Raw genomic sequence first — 20,169 nt, 5'->3', positions numbered from 1 at the left:
TGGGATAGGTCCTATCTTATCAACCTTACTCGTGTCAGCTGGGAAAACCACCTTTGAGAGCATCCGCCAGAGCAATCCGAGAGATTTAGAGAGGGTAAAAAATTTAAGTTATTTATTGCCATATCATGCATGTACCCAATCGAAACATCGCTTAAAATTACTGTAACCGGATTTGAATAAAGTTGCTTTATTATTATTGTTGTTCGTGCAAAATGTACAGCTATTGTCGTTGGGTTCATCAAACTTAACAACCAACAACATAACACACAGACCTGGCATCGCAACGATAATATTATAACATTGGACTGCGTGGAAGTCAAACACATAACCTTCCAACTCATATTCAAATGCGTATACCAGATCACGGAGGCTGTTTCATCCCAAATTTCTCCTTCTGCTTCCCCTCCCTTAATTTCTCTACCTTACAACATTCACACACCAAGTCCTGTTTTAACTCAACTGTTTGGCATTTCATCTGTCTGTAAATTTGTTTGTGTGTTCCATTTCTGATTTGAGATGGTGGCCGTGTTGGATACTGACTCTTTATCCTGTCAGAGTTCGCATAAGCGGGGATGAGTTTTACGAGCTGTCATATCAGCAGTCAATATTATGGTACCTACTTGCCTGAAGAAAGTTTGAATAAGACTTGTCATTGAGATAGTGACATTTCTTCGGACAAATTGTATATTTCCTTATTTGAAATTTTTAAAAGTTTCATAAAATATTCTATGGTTTGTAATTAAATAAGTACCTACTAACAGTAAGTAGGTACCTATTTAAAGTGCCTACTTACAAATCTTTCATGATTTCAAAGGATATTTTGTTTTTTATTTATTAAATAAAATTAGAAACATGCTTTTTGTATGTTTCTAATTGTCTACTGTTCACAGAACTAGTCAATAAAATCATTCAACAGTAGGGTGTATCGATTTTTAACTTTTTTTTTGTTTTCAAATTCCAAGTTGAAATAAAGTTGCTACTAGGTACCACAACTTACCACAAAAAGTTTTGAATTTTTAAAAAAATGTTTAGGTCTCCCGCACAAGGCCTAAAGTTTTAACTTTTTTCAAAAAATATCAATGTTTTTTAAATTTAAAAAAATAAAATCGTAACTTTTGTGTTTATTCCAAGTTAAAAAACTGTAATATTAGGGCATAAAAATAAGTAAGAAACGATTTTTTTTTATAAAAAAATGGATTTTAGGTCTCCTGCACAAGCCCTAAAGTTTGTTAATTTTGATGAAATTTTGTAATTTTGTGTACATATAAAAACCATGTTTTTTTTAAGTTTAAACTACCTATTTATTTTTATTCCCTAATATTACTGTTTTTTAACTTGGAATAAACACAAAAGTTACGATTTTATTTTTTTAAATTTTTAAAAAATTTGAAATTTTTTTGAAAAAGATTAAAACTTTGGGCCTTGTGCGGGACACCTAAACATTTTTTTAAAAATCCAAAATTTTTTGTGGTAAGTTGTGGTACCTAGTAGCAACTTTTTTTCAACTTGGAATTTGAAAACAAAAAAAAGTTAAAAATCGATACACCCTATTCAACAGTATCAGAATTTTCCATTTTACATAATTTTGATTTGAGATAAAATTTAAATAATTCGGATGTCTTTTTAATGTGCAGATAATGAATAAATGTCCGCCAACTGGAAATATTCTCAAGAGGCAAGTTGCATTACTCCCTTTCTACAAACTGGACATCAAATGTGAGCCTAACAGGATGGTCCAAGTCACTCTGTCCATAGTCAACTGTGATCAGCTGTTGGGCCAGAAATCTACAGCCGGAGAAAACCACAGGGTGACACTAATCGTAGGAGATTCAGAAAATAATCTTCTACTTTTTGAGAAAATCTTGTAAATATAAAATCAATATATTCTTACCTGCACAAAATATTGCTCTGAGGACATGATTCTGACTAATCGGGGTTTATACATTTCAGAGATACCACAATACTGAAAACCGATAACAATGAACTAAAGAGAAGAGTCACACCTAAATGCTCTGTAGCTCATACTGTAAACGCTCATTGTATCAGCAATACCTGGGGTACTATTTATTATTACAATATTTATTTATTATAATTAACATTCTTTCATGTTGCTTCCAATTACCTCAACACAGAGGAGGCCCTGAGAAAAATAATTTCCCTCAGGGCCTATGTCATATTTGGGGATGATGTGTGGAAGGTATTTTAACGAAATTAAGGAGAACTGAAGAGGGTGACTCCATCCATCAAAAATCCATCCCTCCAACTATGGTGCCAGGCAATTGGTCGAGAGAGTCCGGCTGGAGAGGTGAAAGGGTCGCCCTCAGCCGGCCTCTCTCAATCCAGCCCAACCTACGTAAACAATTCGCCCCATGAACCTAGGCACCCCTGCTAAGTCTCCAAACGTAGCGAATCTCTTGTGGTGACCTATGGTAGAGGTGTTATTTATCCAATTGATGGTTCCCAGCATGGTGGCACCCATACCCGCCTCCCAAAATGTCATTGCTATTTTATGTGAAACATAATTTCGCGCGCTATTTGGATTTGTGATAAAACACCCACAACGTGTTTTTTTTTTTTTTTTTTTTATAGTGAATACCTCACAAGAGTCCCAACTGCTCCCGTCTGGAGCCAGTGAGACTATGGTATCCCCAATTGGGGGATGTTGTGAGGCTGAAGGTAAGTGGGGAAGGGAAAGAGGAAGGTGGGGAAGTACCTGGCTATTCAGATCTAGTCACTAAACACGGCTTAAGCAATTTGGAGCAACGTGTTAAACCAGGTAAAGCGTAGAAATATAACTAAAGTCAGTTTTATGTAAGTAAGGTTTAAAAATAAAAATTTAAATACCAGCAAAGTATTTAACCTGTCCGGGAGTATGGACGGAATTGAACGTCAACGTGCGCTTTCGCCAAAGGAGTATGGACGGCCATTCACGTCAAGCATCGCAAACTAAAATTTGGCGCCACTTTGCTGTAAATGTGCATCGTACTGCCATCTGTGGACCTATTCCTACAACTTAACACCATTTTAAAACACTTAACTTCATTATCGACAGAGATATAGGCAGTTATTCATTTTTGATGACGTCACACATACAAATTCGAACGTAAACAGAAATCTGCAACCGTTGATTTCGGCGCGCACGTGTTGTGATGATTTGCTCGCGGATTTTTCATAGTTTGTTGGTATATCTAGGCAATACAGTTTAAATTTAATGTGTTTGGTGTTTTTAGTGAGATTATGAGTTCATAGCGAAGTGCATGGCATTGTGTCAATACATAATTTTTATAGTTTTGAAACTTCTAACCTTTCTTGTGACGTATCCTTGTGTAAAACAGTATGAAAATAACTTTTTTTGTGTTTTGTGAATTTTTAAGCATTCTGATCGACGTGTTTAACCTTTTTTCCTTGTTATTTGTATTTCTCAGCGAGAAATTATATTAATTTGTGGTGATTTTTCTTAACGAAATCATACTATTTAAATCTTCAAAAACCTACAACCTCTAACCTTTCTTGTGACGTATCCTCGTGTAAAACAGTATTAAAATAACTTTTTTGTGGTTTTGTGAATTTTCAAGCATTTTGATCGACGTGTTTAATCTTTTTTCATTGTTATTTGTGTTTCTCAGCGAGAAGTTATATTAATTTGTGGTGATTTTTCTAACGAAATCATACTATTAAAATCGAATATTCATGCCAATAATATGATGGAAACCACAAAAATTGACTACACTATAGGAGCTAAAAAAACATAAACCTGAAGCTGTAGTGGATTACACAAAGAATATGGGAGGTGTTGATAATGTAGACCGAATTCTCGGATTAGGAGCAGTTGGCCGCAAAACAATTAAATGGTATAAGAAAGTATTTTTCCGGCTACTAGAAATATCAATAATCAATGCGTTTTTCATGTATCGCTCCGTGAAATCCAAAGAAACCACATTTGAAAAATTTAAAGAGAAACTTGTCACGCAGATGGTTGAAAAATATCACACTCCACGAGCATCATCATCAGGGGGTAGGCGAGGAAACGACAATCCCATTAGGCTTACAGAAAGGCATTTTCCACAGCCAGTTCCACAAACAGAGTGCAAAGGCAGCAAAGCACAACGTCGTTGTTTTGTGTGCAAGCACACATCAATAAGGAAACCTCAAAGAAAAGAGACAAGATACATGTGCTATGAGTGTGACGTTGCTCTTTGTGTACATCCGTGTTTCATGGATTTCCATACAAAAAAACAGTATTAATTAAATACTAATTTATGTAGATAGTTTAAAATTTTCTCCATATACTTTCCAATAATAGTGCTAAGTGAAAATAATTGTGTTGCATACATTTTTTTACCGTTTTGTTCCTGTGCCAATGGTTTGTGACTCCTAAAAAACAATCCCGGTTTTTTTGCTATAAAATCTGAAAATGGTGAGTAAGATTTTTTTAACCATTTTTGGGTCATTGATACTATCATTATGCATACATTTAATCAAAAAAATATTTTTTTTATTTAAAAAAAAAAAACTCACTCCCGGAAGCACGGCCAGTATCACGAAACTTACTCCCGGAAAGGTTAAGATTTGTTGTCAATAATTTTCATGTGCATAATTTTTTTTTTATGGAATCATTATGGCTTGAATCATTCTTTATACAACTGTTTTTTTTTTTTTTGTTTTTTTTTTTATTTATTTTATTTATTTATTTAACGCCCAGAGGGCTTTTACATGGTTGGTAGTATAATTTTAATTTGACAAATACTTTCAAACATAAAAAATAAGAATAAAATTACATTTGATAAAAGCTATGCAACAAGTCATACAAACACAAGAAACAAAAACAGAAAATTACAGCTATTTGTTGGTTTACATGATGTGTTTAGGAGTATTGTTGAAATAAATGTTTTAAATGATCCACAAAACTTGCCAAGTTGGTATTGAATATGTCAACATCACCCAAGTAATGATTTCCCATGGTGTGAAGTCGTTGTATCGGAGAGTGGGTAATGTAGTTACGCTTATGTGTGCTGTTGTAGAATATTGTATTTTGTCGTGTTGTTACTGTGGGTGTATGTATGTTTATAAGTTGCAGGAGTTCACAACAGTCGAATTTAGAGTTAAGTATTTTGAATAAGAACGTTAAATCGTTTATTTTACGTCTATCTTCTAATGTATGTATTTTTAGAGTATTTAGTAAGAAATTGTATTTTAAGTCTTCGACAGGGATATTTAATTTAAAATTTATAAAACGTAGAAATTTTTTTTGTATTCGCTCAATGTTGTTAATGTGAATTTTATAAGATGGAGACCAAACTACCGAGTTATATTCAATTAGACTTCTTACTAGAGATACGTATAATAGTTTAATGGCTTGCAAAGAATTAAAGTTTTTAGTTGTTCTTAATACGAAGCCTAGTGTTTTCATACCTTTGTTCACAATTTGATGGATATGATTGGTGAAACTTAGTTTTTCATCCAAAATAATTCCAAGATCTCTCATTTCCGTGACTCTTTCTAAAGCTATGTTATTGATGGAATATTCGAATAAAACAGGATTTTTGTTTCTGAAGAAAGTCAAGGTTTTGCACTTTACTACATTTAAAAATAAATTATTTTGAACGCACCAATCTCTAAAGTTACTAATATTTGACTGTAGTATATGGCAATGATTTATATCAGTTATTTTCTTGTATAGTTTGACGTCATCTGCAAAGAGCAATACCTCGACATCGTTGAAGCAATTGGTTATATCATTGATGAAAATGAGGAACAAAACCGGGCCAAGGTGACTACCTTGCGGTAGGCCACTGGTAGCCCGGAAAGCTTTCGACATCCAAGATTTTATTTTAACGAACAGTTTACGATTTGACAAATAGCTACTAAACCATTTTAGCATGTTATCCCTTATTCCTAGAGCAAATAGTTTTTGGATTAGTAGTTTATGGGATACTTTGTCGAATGCCTTCGAAAAGTCTGTATATATACAGTCGACTTGTTTATTTTCTGCAAATGATTGTATAATGAAGTTTTGAAATACCGTTAAGTTAGTTGCGGTGGATCTTCCTTTGATAAAACCGTGCTGTTTTTGATTAATTAATTTTATTAATTTGGGATAGATTTCATCAAGGACCAATGATTCAAAAAGGTTTGGCAGTACTGACTGTATACAAATGGGGCGATAATTAGCTATGTCAGTATCGTCTCCTTTTTTGTAGATCGGTGTAATGAAGCTAGATTTCCAGCGGTCTGGAAAATGTCCAAGGGACAAGAGACGGTTAAATAGTAATGTAAGTGGTTTAGATAATGTATTAGAGCATGTTTTGAGGAATATTGGTGGAATGTTGTCTGGGCCAGCGGATTTGTCAGTGTCTAAGGAAAGTAATTTTTGTTCGCAACACTTTTGTGTGATTTGGCAGTTTGTTAAGTTTGTGGTCATATTAAATTTGTATTCGGGTATTTTATCATCTGGAGTGTCTTCATCATATACATTTTTGAAGAAGTCCGAAAAAAGGTTTACAATATCCTGTGTATTGTTTGCACTGATTCCATTCATATGCATTATTGGCGGGTAGTCTGTGTTTTCATTGTTCATTTTTTTAAGAAATTTCCAAAGGTTTTTGGATTTAAAGACAGTGTCCTCGACAGAGGTTATGTACATTTTGTAACATTGTTTGGAAAGATCTTTACATTTTTTCCTAGTTTCGCTAAAGATTATATAATCATTTATGGATTTACTTTGTTTGAATTTTTTGTGTTGACTCTTTTTTTGCTGAAGAGAGGCTGTAAGCTCTGATGAAAACCAAACCGGGTAGGTATAGCTTCTTGGTGTGTAAAAAGGTACATAGGATTCAATAGTATTAGAAAAATATAAATAAAGTTTATCTAATGATTCATCAACGCTTTCATCGGATAAAAAAGACCAGTCTGTATTTGAGAAATAGGAGTTAATTGAGTCGAAGTCGGCTCGTTTAAAGTTTAGGACGCTTTGTGAAGGTTTCCTTTCATTATCACATATCATATTTAATTTAATGTATAGGGGAGGATGATGATTATCTATAGGTAGAAGTGGATCATTTGAGAGTTCAACAGACATTTTAGGATAGTTTGATAAAGCTAAGTCTAATAAGCGATTGTTACTGTTATATATAAAATTATGTTGATGAAAGTTTAGAAAGTTTACCATGTCCAAAATTTCACGTGCACGATCGTTTTCAATTTCGTTTATGATGAGACCACAGTTATTTGCTTTCCATATTAAGTTTGGTAAGTTATAATCCCCAAGAATAACAATTTTCGAGTCAGGATATTTTGATGAAATTGTTTCGATGTCTTGACAGTGGTTTCTATATGACTGAGGGTCAGAAAGTGGTGGTAGATAGGCCGTTCCAAATATAATTTTCTCGAGAGGAGTCGTTATTTGCACAAAAATATGTTCGATGTTATTGTGTTTCGTGGTTAATTTTCTTGCTGACAACTTCTGTTTTATTGCAATTAAAACTCCTCCACCTCTTGACTTGGAACTTGATCTGACGTTTCTGTCGCAACGAAATACTTTGTAGTTAGTAAGACCGAGTTCAGTCGATTTGATTTCCGAGTTTAGCCAGGTTTCCGTAAGTATAATGATGTCATGATGATGAGAAGGTAGAGCTGCTTGTAGGTCATCGAGTTTTGATCGCAGTCCGCGGATGTTTTGATAATAGATTTTTATGGTTCTGGTTCGGTTAGGTGGGATTTCTTGAATATTTTTGTAACTTCCTAGTTTTTTGGTCGATTCGGCACGATTCGGGGGGTGGAGTTAATGTATTTTATGGTGACATCTTCACCATTTTCTTTCCTTTTTTCCAGCTGAACCCTCAGATCGCTCAGAAATTTTTGTTGCGCCGGTGTTGAGTCGGGGTAAATTCTGACATTGTTCTTGAGAAGACTTCGTTTGCTTAGAATATTTCTGGATTGTGTTGAATTTTGTAGTTCTATTTTTATTGGTCTAGGCTTGTCATTTAATAATTTTCCAACCCTATAAAATTTAGAAATATTTTCATTTGCTGAATTGTCGATTACACCGATTATACTGGTGACAGCTGCCTGGTCATCCGAGATCCTGCCAGCTTCTGTCGCTTTAATGCTTTCGGGTACATTGCAAATAATAATATTTTTAGATCGCACTTGTTGTTCATTCATTTCCGAAATTGCCTCGCAAATATTAAAGTTGTTTTGCTTGGATTTGCTCTAATATCCTTGTATGCGCAGTTCACCTTCTAAATTAGCAGTTTTGGATGCTACAGCTGTAGACATGGTACTTATGGCACTTCAAATTTCACATGCAATTGGGGAAATTTTAGAGATTTGATCCTTGTTAAATTTGTTGGCCGGATCAAAAAGTACTTTATTTAAGGCATTGACAGCTATTTCTGCTTTGGAGATGAAATTTTGCACATCCATTGTGAAACGTTTGAAAATTCACTATTCACTGCTTATCACTGTTGGGAGTCGATGATTTGTTTTTGCTTTTGTTGACACAGTACACAAGTTCTTCCAATGCTAAATACTGCTATGTTAGTAAATAAGTGCTGCTTGTTAATATTCGATAATATTTATGTGTAATAATTCACTGTAATTAGTTTAAATGTTTAATTTTGACAGGAGTAGATCAAAATATGTTTGTAAAGTACTGTCAAAAGAGTATTGTTGTATTATTAACTGTTCAAATACTCATATTTTAATTTCTCAAATACAAAAGTTATGCGATTTTTATTGGGTTTTTGTGTTATATTGTTAAGATTTGTGTAATTTTAATTCTTTATTTTATGTCTTACAAAATATTTTTTAGTTGGATTGGATGTAAAAAACAGTATCAATGTAAAGAAAACACTCTTCAGTAGCCTTTCAGGAATACTTCAAAAAAACATTCAGCAATATGTCGGGGAAAAAATTAGGGGTTCAATCAAATTAAAAGACTCGGATGAAATAATCCAGGAAGAAATTAGGAAAGCGATTGAAGACTTTTCCCCTCAAATACAAACATATTTCTTAAATGAGGAAAATGATTTGTTTGAATTAAATGACAACCTACAGAGGAAACAAGATGATCAGCATAGTTCAACTGCAAATAAGAAACCAGGGAAAGTCACCAAATTAAATAAACCCAAATCTCCATTACCCAAAAATTATGATGTTGCAAAGGGAGGCAAAAATATAATGGAAAAGATAAATAAATATCTCAAATCTATTCCAGAACCATCAGCTCTCAATACCCTGTCTGCAAATGTCACATATTATGTAAGTATTACAAATTATTATCTGCAAATGTCACGTATTATAATATTTAATAATATTTGGCTAATTTATATAGCGCCGTTTTCGTGAGAAATCACCTCAAGGGTAATTATGTAAGTATTACAAATTATTTTCTGCAAATGTCACGTATTATGTAAGTATTACAAATTATTATCTGCAAATGTCTCGTATTATGGAAGTATTACATATTATTATCAAAAATAACATTTTTTTTTTTTTTTTTTTTTTTTAAAAAAAAAAGACAAACATTCCCGGGTTACGAATAACCCAACAATGTTTGAAAATCTCCTACTACCACCACAGAAAGCCGAAAATGTTGCTTGTGTTGTGATGGAGGACTTAGCCAGCCGAGGAATCGAACACGCGACGCTCGGGTGAGACCCAAGCGCTATGCCCATTCAACCACTGACCGGTCAGGTAAAATAATAGGTATAGGGATGTATGAATGTGAATGTGAATGAGGCAAGGAGTGTGTGCCAAGAGTTGTTTGGCGGTCCGTCCTCCCTGCCTACCCTTACGGAGCAACAGTGTGATGGTCAGGCGAGGTAAATTTAAAAGTAAATTTAGTGAAATGAGAAATGTATGGTCTTTATTTATACTGGGTTTTATGGATGTCCTCACTTACTTGTGTACAATTCAATTAAAAAAACACAGGAATGTAATACATATCTACATTCAATATTGAACTACAATAATACCTCTATACATAAAAGGATACACAATTGTCTAGCCTTCAAAAGATAATATATTTTCTGTCCTTTCAAGGTAAAAAATTATAACACATCATATCATTACTTAAGAAATTATATTATGATCACTTTGTGACAACATTTTATCTAAATTATATTATTATGTTTTTTCCAGAGACCTTTGCCCAAAAGCAAAGCTCAAGACTGTTCTGTGGACTTAGAGTCAAAAGAAAATGTAAATACCTCAACTATGTGTGCAAGTTATCCAAACATATCGATGGTTCAAAATAATTCTTCATACGAAAACAGGACACAGCAACAAAATGCAAATACCTCAACTATTTGCGCAAGTAATCCAAACATATTGAGGATTCAAAATAATTCTTCATACGGAAACAGGACACAGCAACAAAATGCAAATACCTCAACTATTTGCGCAAGTAATCCAAACATATTGAGGATTCAAAATAATTCTTCATACGGAAACAGGACACAGCAACAAAATGCAAATACCTCAACTATTTGCGCAAGTAATCCAAACATATTGAGGATTCAAAATAATTCTTCATACGGAAACAGGACACAGCAACAAAATGCAAATACCTCAACTATTTGCGCAAGTAATCCAAACATATTGAGGATTCAAAATAATTCTTCATACGAAAACAGGACACAGCAACAAAATGCAAATACCTCAACTATTTGCGCAAGTAATCCAAACATATTGAGAATTCAAAATAATTCTTCATACGAAAACAGGACACAGCAACAAAATGCAAATACCTCAACTATTTGCGCAAGTAATCCAAACATATTGAGGATTCAAAATAATTCTTCATACGAAAACAGGACACAGCAACAAAATGCAAATACCTCAACTATTTGCGCAAGTAATCCAAACATATTGAGGATTCAAAATAATTCTTCATACGAAAACAGGACACAGCAACAAAATGCAAATACCTCAACTATTTGCGCAAGTAATCCAAACATATTGAGGATTCAAAATAATTCTTCATACGGAAACAGGACACAGCAACAAAATGCAAATACCTCAACTATTTGCGCAAGTAATCCAAACATATTGAGGATTCAAAATAATTCTTCATACGAAAACAGGACACAGCAACAAAATAAAGTAACAAATTTTCACTTCCAAACTGATGTTGACAAACCAGCAAATACGCATTCCCTTCACACAAATTCATATTATGATGAAGAAAACTTGGAATTAATAAGGAGTAGTGAAAAATTTCCTTTGGATACAGACAAAATTTCTTCACTAAACTTCAACAGGGAAAAATATAGCTCAAGTCAGAATTATTATGAATATGAACAAATACCTGTTGCAGAAGAAATTTTAAATGGCAGTGAAGATGAAACTTGCGAAGACTGGTACAGAAAGTTGGATACACAAAACACAAGAGATTCATTAGTATCAAAGATGAAAATTTTCAATTCTATTCCATATCAAATTGATGACAGTTTTACTAATCATTCAATCACTGAAAGGGAAATTAACGATTGGGATGTTCATAGTCAGGATTATAATTATTTGATCTTCAGTGAGCCACAGTTGAAATCTCAACAGAACAATTTACAGCCTGAGATACCGAGCTCATTTTCCAAAAGAGATTATTCATTTAAACCGAGTACTGAACCTTTTAAAGATAAAGTAAATCCAAGAAGATATAAAAGTATTAAGTTCAAGTCAGTTACTTGGAGAGCTCCTCTTGTTTTGCTTCCGCCTACAGCTGACAATATGTTAACTGGAAATGTTATAAACGAAATCCAAAGTGAAGAATTTTCCTTGGTCAATAAGAATTTATCCCTCGTAGGGAGAAATCACAAATTTAAAGCAAACATTACTGCCAAGAGACCAATCTTGTCAGTAATGAAATCAGTGATGGAATTACCACTAAAGGAAGAGAATGAAAATATAGGAAAGATAGTGTGTAATTCCTCACAGGATAAAATAAGAGAATTAGAAGATATTCAAGAAGCTGACATCTTTGAGAAAAAATACAAGCCAATGTCACCATTAAAAACAGATCTACATAAACCCAATATTGAAGTATCAAATGACGTAAACACATTAAAGAAAATTGCTGAAAAAAGGATTTCCCAAATTGAAAGCAATGTGACAGGTGCGGGTGATGAAGTTGATATCACCCGAGATATTTCATCTTCTTTAGAACGTAAACCAGAATTACTTTTTGCAAGCCCCGGTAAGAAAATATGCAATAAAGAAACTTATGTTAAGGAATGGTTGAAAAAATCTCCATTCAACTGCTTTCCTGTCCTGGATCCAGATACAAATGAAAGTCAAACGGCTTGCAAGAAGATTGAAATGATTAAAGATTCAGAAGAAGAGAAAACAATAGTAATAGTGAATAAAAGTCACTTGACAACTGAAAATATGTTTACCTCAATGATAACATCCTCATTGCTGAAACATAAACAAAAACAAGATTCTGGAAAAGCGGTGGATAAAAACGATGACTTTGATAGGTTGTATGAATTATATTTTCAATTAATTAACACAATGTTTGCGGGGGGTTTTAATCAATCTACGCCGTAAAGTGGGCAATTTTTATCATGTTCGCGCGCAAAATTCCGTTTCATGTAAAATAGCTATAACTTCTTTTTTTTTTTTTTTTATTAACATTCAAACCTGCTAAACTACTTATGTAGTTTGTCAGCAGGTACACATCTGAACTATTGATCAAATTTAAATAAAATTTTCAGTATTTTACCTTATTCAAATTTTTTTATTATGATCTGGTCACAAATTTTTATATTTTAGAAGAAACAATTACGATATATAAGTTTAAATTAAAAAAAAAATTGAAAAAACTGCACTTTTGTCGTATTGTCTATTTAGTCATTTTATGCACATTCAACATAGTATATATATTTTTTTAAATACACACCACTAAACACTAATATTGTTTGAAAGTATGAAATCGTTGGAAACAATTCCCTTCATGTAAAGGTACATCATAGAATTTACACATGTACCGGGTTTCGCTGAGTATTTTGTGTACCGCGCACACACGACATCGCTTTCGCAGATTCTCATTTTTACCAGGGCCTTCAATCTTTTCCAATATATGTTTTCGCATATCCATCGATAGTCTTCCTGGAGGATCAGATTTTGAAGATTTTTTTCGGATACCAGATGTTGATGGTGTTGGTTCCGGGTCTTGACTATTATCTGATGAAATCTGATCAGCCACCCAGTGCTCTGCGATTTCCTTAAAAAATTGTTTATATTTTATTTTCCTTTCTTTTACGGAGTTGTACACAACAAATGAGTTGAATAATGCACAATTTATTATATACATCGCTAGCCTTTTTGTCCATTTGGTGGTTTTTCGTAAAATAGAATAATACGAAAGATATTGGTCTGCTAGGTCAATGCCTTTCATATATTTATTGTAATCGATTATCATTACCATAGTCCATTTTATAGGATATTTTTTATGAAAAAATATCCCTTTATTATGTAACAAATAAATTTTCGAGCACAGCACTCAAATACTTTGTACGAAATTTTTAAAGCGGAATGTAGACAGAAAAGAAAATAGAGAACGTCTTGAAAGAAACAATATCGCTTTCACTGAAGAAATATAAAAATTAAAAAAAAAAACGAAACATTTATCTTACAGTTATTTTATTTCAAGTGCATGTTTTATGACCACAGTCGGCCGGCCACCGACCCAATTCCACGAATTGCCAGGTACCTAGTACACGTGTCACGAGAGCTGACGCATAATTTTTACTTCACAGAGTAACCAACATCATACGTTACTCGTAATACAACAAAAACAACAAAACTGTCAAACTGTGAACAAGTCAAAATTTCTGCTGCTATAAAAACCTAGAAAACTATGTGTAAAGTGTGATACTAGCGAAACCCGACTTCTAATATCAAATTCTAACATCTAATCTCAATTTCAACGATAATATTTGTCTAAAACAGTGCCCGAAAGCGATAAAAAACTAAAATAAAAACCACTTCTGGTAATCGTGACAGTACGATATTGTGAGAAAACTTGGTGTTAAATGTGATATCTGTGAAATCCCAAGAAAAAAATAAAATTCAATAACAACCATCGTCTAAATAAAGTGCACAAAAGTTTTAAAAAAACTTAATACATTTTAGTGCAATTCGCTGCAACACTGTGACATTTTGCGAGGTTAAGTTGTCAAATCATTGACATCAACAACACCATCGGAAACGAAAGATTACTGTGATAAAAACAACTGAACTTAAACTAAAGTTAAATAAAAGTATAATAACTTGCTAAAACAACAAATAATTACCAATTATTTCCTAATTTTGAAATACTACTACTCTTAAAATAAAAACAAAAGAACTACAGTGACATCTATTGACACAAACTCAAAGCTAACATTAATAATAATACATACAGTTATAATTGGAACAATTGCTCATCGGGGCCGTGGTTCTGTGGTCTAACGCGCCGACCGCTCTCTATAAATTAGGCTACCTCGGTTCGATCCTCAGTCTGGCAAAATCTTTTTTTAATTTTAAATTTTAAAATTACATATTACAAATCACGTCTCTAAATTTAAAAAAAAAATACACAATGAGTAGACAAAGAAAGCCAGCGACATCTAGCGACGCAGAGGAACTTGATGCACCTACAAATAAGACCCAAAATAGCTCCAAACAGAAGACCAAAGACACCCATCAGAGTGCAAGTTCAAGTGACATATACAAATCGAATGAAGACAATATTACCCTTTATGAACGTCTTACAAAACATTTCGATAGTAAAATTACAGAAATTAAAAAAATGTTTACAGATGAAATCAACGATCTAAAGAGAAGCAGTGATTTCATTTGCAATCAGTACGAAGATCTGCTGTCGAAGTTTAAAATAATGGAAGATCTACAAAAGGAATCTAAATTCTTGCGAGAAGAAAATGAAAACAAAAGAATTAGAATCTCTTCTCTGGAATGCCGTGTCGCAGAATTAGAGCAAGAAAAACTCTCTGATAGCTTAGAGATGGCGGGCGTACAGTTGCAGCCGGGTGAACCACCTGTGGAAGCAGTACTTCGGGTAGCCAGTTCCCTGGGATTGCCCCTGCTACAGCAGGACATACGACTGGTGACCAGGACACAGGATCGGCGACAGAATGCCCCGGAAAAACTCCGTGCTTCCTTCCTCAGCCTTAAAACCAGGGACTCTATTTTATCACTGAAAAACAAGGCTAGGACTTTAAATACAAACTCTCCCATTTACATTAGTGAAGTGCTTTCACCGTACTACAAAGAATTATTATGGAAAACCAAACAATCGGCCAAAGAAAAAAATTTCCAATTCGTGTGGTTTAAAACGGGCAAACTGCTAATCAGGAAAGGTCCGGGGGAAAAAATTATGCAAATTAAAAATGAAAATGATTTAAAAAAAATGATGTAACTATTGTAGGTCACTCAGACCTCATAATAACATTTTTCTTATTTAACATACCACCATGGCTGATCTACTCACAATGAACTTAAATAGCACACACCAACATCACACAACCAATGATACAAAACTATGTGATTCTATTATTAACACCCCAGGTTCTCTTACAATATTTAACCAAAATATAAGATCCCTGAACAAAAACTATGATGAACTTGACATACTCTTAAGCAACTTTAAAACAGATTTCAAAATTATAATCCTAACAGAATGTTGGATTTCAACAACTTTTACAAAAAAATACAAAAATAATTATACTTCATTTCACACATTAAATAATAAAAATCAAAATGATGGCATTGTTGTATACATAAATGATAGTATTAACGCTTCTGTTTCAGAAATTGACTTAGTAAATTCAAACTGTCTACAAATAATAATCACCGACTGTAATACATGTATCCTCGCCCTATACAGATCACCATCCATACCCAATATTACACCATTTATAATGGCTCTGGATTCTCACCTAAAAAAATTAACTTCATTCAAAAACATCATCATAGCTGGTGATCTAAACATAAACATACTTCCAAATGGTCACCCTCAAAACATTGAATACCAACTGATGCTCCTGGAACATGGCATTATAAGCACCATTAATACTCCTACCAGGGTAACCAAAGACTCAGAATCATGTATAGACCACATTATGGTTAAATCAAAAAGACCAATAAGTAGTGCAGTATACGAATCAACAATCACAGATCACTACACAACAATGATAGGCCTGACTTCCCCAACTATGAAATCAACTTTCCAAAATAACACTGCAAAAAAAATAATTAACTACGAAAACCTAAAACAATGTTTAGAAAAACAGACATGGGAACATCTTACAAAAATTAACTCAACAGAAGAAGCCTGGAATTATTTTTTAACATATCTACAAACTCTCATTATACAAAATACCATAAAAACATCCACATCTATTCCACACCGCAAAGTTAGACTAAAAAAATGGATTACTCAAAGCATCATAAACAGCACTAAAAAAAGGGACAAACTACACAAACAAGTTAAACTGAATCCTTATGATACCTCACTTTATTTCTTCTATAAAAGGTACAGAAATATTTGTTCCCTTACAATACGTAAAGCCAAAGAATTATACTACCGAAACAAACTGATAACAGCTAATTATGACCCTAAAACCGTATGGTCAATATTGAGGGAAAGTACGCATTCACAGAATAACAAAGACGATACCATAAAAAGATTACTAATTGATGATGAAGAACTCCACTTCCACGAGAATTCTACACGTATCCTCAATTTTATAAACAAACACTACACTAATATTGGTGTTAGCCTAGCTGAAAATATAAAAACTACGTTTCCTCTCAGAGATATCCAGGAACCTCAAAACAATACAACAAACATCAGTAATGATAATTACAACAGACATTTCAAATTACATAACGTTACGCTAGAAGATACTAATAAAATAATTCAATCATTAAAGAAAAACACAACTACAGGACCGGATGGTGTTGACTCTAAAACTATCATAACACTAAGTCAACAACTACTAAAACCACTCACATACCTAATTAATCTTAGTCTAAAAGAAGGAATCTTCCCTAGCTTACTAAAAAAAGGTCTTATTATTCCAATTTACAAATCAGGACCAAAAAATAATGTAAACAACTACAGACCCATAACGCTACTAAATACCATTTCGAAAATTCTTGAAAAAACTATTAAAATACAGCTTCAACACTATCTAGAATCAAATCACATACTCTCGATCAACCAACATGGTTTCAGGAAAAACATAAGCACAGAACATGCAATAGCTACTGTAACGGACTTCATTACAAAAAATCTAGACACAAAGAAAAAAGTTGTATCTATTTACTTAGATCTTTGTAAAGCCTTCGACACAATTTCACACGAAAAACTATTCAAAAAGCTAAAAAACATGGGCATTAATGGAATAGAATTCGATCTAATTAAAAGCTTCATGTCTGACAGAACGCAACAAGTAAAAATTGACAGCAAGACAAGGCATCCACTTTTGATCACGTACGGAGTCCCACAAGGGAGTGTACTCGGCCCTTTATTGTTCCTCATCTACATAAACGAACTATGTGACATAGAAATTGAAGGTAAAATCGTGACCTTCGCTGACGACACAGTACTTCTCTGTCAAGCAGCCACATGGAAAGATGTATTTATAATTGCCGAAAAAAGTATATCAGTTGTCAAAAAATGGCTAAACTTGAATACTCTTACCGTTAATACAATAAAAACAAAATACATCACACATAGTATTACACAAAAAGGTCAACCTCCACCTAACATAGACCTGTTTCTACATGACTGTGAACAAACTTCACCCAATTGCCAGTGCAAGCGTATAGAAAGGGTAAACCAAACAAAATACCTAGGGGTCATTATTGATTCACACTTACGCTGGACTGACCACATAACTTTCATTACTAATAAACTAAAAAGAGTCATGCACCTAATAAAGTCAATCAAAAACATTTTCCCACATTCAATACTTAGATCTATATATTTCGCACTTTGTCAATCGATTGTTACATATGGCATACTGGCTTGGGGAAGCGCTACAAACACTGCAATCGACCCAATACAAAAAATTCAAAAGGCAATAATTAAAATCATCTTACAAGTACCATTCTACACAAATTCAAGCGAAATTTTCAAAACATTAGACGTCATGTCAATAAGACAACTTTATGCCAAATCTGCACTACTAAATTTCCTACAACAGAAACTACACATTCCAATGCCAACTCAAACAACAATAAAAACAAGGTCGACAACAAACAATACCCTGAACATACCGATAACATACACCACACACGGACAAAGACACTTCCAGTATTACGCTACAAAACTTTTGAAGTGAAACTTCTTTACGCGCGTCATGCAATTTCGAGGACCGGAGTAAAACCGACTCATGACCGAAACGAAAATGCGGGACCACCGATTAAAGTTCATTTGATCTAGTCAAAGTTTTGAAGTAACATATAAATGCTTCTTAGCTCATCCCGACAACTGGCGTTGGTGGTGTAATGGTCAGCATAGTTGCCTTCCAAGCAGTTGATCCGAGTTCGATTCTCGGCCATCGCACATTATTTTTTTGTTTTTAACGCCTTTTTCATTCAATATCTTATTTTTTAGTAGGTCAGAACATTTTTTAAAAGAAAATAATATTGCAAAATAATAAAAACACTTATCTCACTGTGATAAAACATTACTCCGCTAGAGCGCGCTTTGCGTTATTGTGTTGGATTAAAATTATTATCTAATCCGTATATTATGATAATTGTATTACATTTATTTAATTAATTTATTTATTTTGATAATATGTAATAATTTACAGAAAAAAAAATTAAAACTATCTCCCTCTGATAAAATATCCGTTCGCTAGAGCGCACTACGCGATCTTGTGTGGGATTCTATTTCTGTACATTGTACATTATTTTTAAAAATATATTATATTTTGGGTGTGATGTAGGTAACATTATAAAACATAACAAGCTCTCATATTTTCAGAACCTACATAATATAATCAATTTATGCGGCTTTGCTTACAGTTGGTGCTCAGCGTGGTTGGCTTTCAATCAGTTAAGCGAGGTTCGATTCTCGGCTGTGGCATTTTTGAAGTGAAACCTTGTTGAGGTGGGGGAGCCGCTCACGAACGTTCTCTCTCTTCTCTTCTTTCCTCTCTCTCAGACACCAGCGAACTGCGCCACGCCAAGCATCAGCTGAAACTAGAAGTTTCACTTCTGTCTTGCGTAGGCTTGACACACCCACTTTTTTAATTGTATGCCCACCACTCTGAAACTACTACTAATGGGAAATACATACACAAACATTCACAAAAAACTTATCACAGCCTGGATCAAAAAACAAGATATCCATTTTATACAAAACATTATAACACCAAACCAAACATAATCATTGATGAATTTGTATTTATCTATGTATGCATGTGTTTACTATATGTGTGTATGCATGCATATATATATATGTATGTATACATGGGTGTATATATATATGTGCGTATAAATATATTTTTTTTCCTTTTTTCTTTAAATAACAATGTACAATAACCATTTAAAAAAAAATAATAATTTAAAATCTCAACTTACACTTATATAAGAAAATTTAACCAATACACATAAATACATGTACCATTAAATCAAAACCACGCAAACACCTCAGCACAGGTTCTCCTAGTGAGGTGTTCACGAAACATATAACATTACCCACCACAGTGTCACCTACTCAAACCTACCTCACACCCAGCATAAAACACCAAATTAACAACAGTTCTAAATTTATGTATTATATACAAATGTAAATATTTGGTAGACACTGTAATGTATGTATAGAAATAAAAAAAAAAAAAATATATATATATTGTTACTCTAAGTGTAGGTACCTACAACGCATTTTGGCCTCTCCCGCGCTTTACCAATAGTGTACAAATACGAAAAACGCTTTTAAGCGTTAAAAACTTACCTAACGCTTTTAAGCGTCTCCCGCAAACAATGTGTTAAAATAGTACTTACATAGTTCTAAAATTAAGTCAATAGCAGTATCCTTTGTTTTATATTGTCATAAAATTGATCAGATTTAATTATGTTATTTTTTCTACTGCAGAATGGAAGACTTGGAATCAAATTTGGAAAAAGATTGTAAGCTACCAAATGCAA

The 20,169-nt window shown here is 33.4% G+C and overlaps 1 long non-coding RNA gene across 1 annotated transcript; it reads left to right on the top strand.

The window, feature by feature from the left end:
* Positions 1-2,003: 2,003 nt before the first annotated feature.
* Positions 2,004-10,237, top strand: LOC149408870 (uncharacterized). Its single transcript, XR_016305357.1, has 3 exons — positions 2,004-2,057; positions 9,218-9,261; positions 10,144-10,237. It is a non-coding gene; the product is annotated as an uncharacterized LOC149408870 (long non-coding RNA).
* The last annotated feature ends 9,932 nt before the right edge of the window (positions 10,238-20,169 follow it).

Source organism: Hesperophylax consimilis, unplaced genomic scaffold (assembly GCF_061612785.1).
Source record: "Hesperophylax consimilis isolate HC1 unplaced genomic scaffold, BYU_Hcon_1.0 scaffold_47, whole genome shotgun sequence".
Taxonomy (NCBI): Eukaryota; Metazoa; Arthropoda; class Insecta; order Trichoptera; family Limnephilidae; genus Hesperophylax; species Hesperophylax consimilis.
Note: the sequence above shows the minus strand (reverse complement) of the source record. Positions and strands in the feature narration are given on the sequence as shown.